This window comes from Aedes albopictus, unplaced genomic scaffold, assembly GCF_035046485.1.
Source record: "Aedes albopictus strain Foshan unplaced genomic scaffold, AalbF5 HiC_scaffold_146, whole genome shotgun sequence".
Lineage (NCBI taxonomy): Eukaryota > Metazoa > Arthropoda > Insecta > Diptera > Culicidae > Aedes > Aedes albopictus.
The window spans coordinates 1-1,006 of record NW_026916879.1 but is presented as its reverse complement, the minus strand read 5'-3'; the positions used below and the strand labels follow the sequence as shown (position 1 = coordinate 1,006).

Below are 1,006 nucleotides of genomic sequence, written 5' to 3'. Positions count from 1 at the left end.
TCTAGGGGGAGGGGGGAGTACAGCTGAGCGTTACGGCCCATACAAAAAAATTAAGGATTTTCATACAAAAAAGCGTTACGGAGGGGGGAGGGGAGTCGAAAAATGTCGATTTTAGCGTTACGTAATAAATGGATGCTGCCTAAGGATATCCTAAAGGAATCTTAGAAGGAACTCTTATATAGGATTCCCTGAATAAACTTCTGGATGAATCCCTGAATTCTCCTGGAGGTATCCTTGGATCCTCCTGTAAGACTTGTTACATTCATCAGTCTGACACTACTTCAATTGTTTTCATCTACGTATATTTTGGCCTCAACCTTACTACATACAACCTCATTCCTTTCCTCACCTCCTACCTATTACCGCTTTCCTATGTTTCATCTTCCCTAATCGGTTTACATTTTGTTCTCTCTTCTTCACGTGAGTACTCACAGTTAGGGTGCACCCTTACAACCACCACTTCTGCTGTCGATCCCTCTCTGGTCCACTCTCCGTTCACCGTACTCCCTCTGATGTGGCTTACGCTGTTGCGGACATTTCTCCTACACGCGGCGGAGCAAGCGCTGATGATCCCCTCTCTCCCTTGATCACCGCCAGATTTGCATTGAGGACTCCAACCGGCTACCTCTTCTTCGCCGCCTCTCCCGATGCCATACCATGAGTGCATAGTGACGCCAATTTGACCACGACGCCAAGTGGAGGAACAGTCGATACGCTTAAAGGCCCTATGAAACACAGGTTTGGATTTAATCGGACAAGCATTGAACTCGTTTATAGGCGATCTTACCCTGGATGGGGCCTTTTGTACGATACACTCCTAAAGCCAAAGAGCAGGACACTGATCGTTCCGTTCGAGTTATATCGTTCCACAACTATCGGTTGACGTGACCACTGGCTAGAGCATATAAGATCAAGCGTCGGACGCCTTTTAATATTCAGGATAGCTCCACCGCCCGATTTAGTGTCGCTCCGGACTCTACGGAAATCGCGCTTGAACTTCGTTTTG

At 47.2% G+C, this 1,006-nt stretch overlaps 1 long non-coding RNA gene across 1 annotated transcript; it reads right to left on the bottom strand.

The window, feature by feature from the left end:
- Positions 1-285: 285 nt before the first annotated feature.
- LOC115254277 (uncharacterized) lies at positions 286-998 on the bottom strand. The gene is made up of 2 exons (XR_009995785.1): positions 788-998; positions 286-725 (listed from the first exon to the last, which is right to left on the bottom strand). It is a non-coding gene; the product is annotated as an uncharacterized LOC115254277 (long non-coding RNA).
- Between the last annotated feature and the right edge of the window lie 8 nt (positions 999-1,006).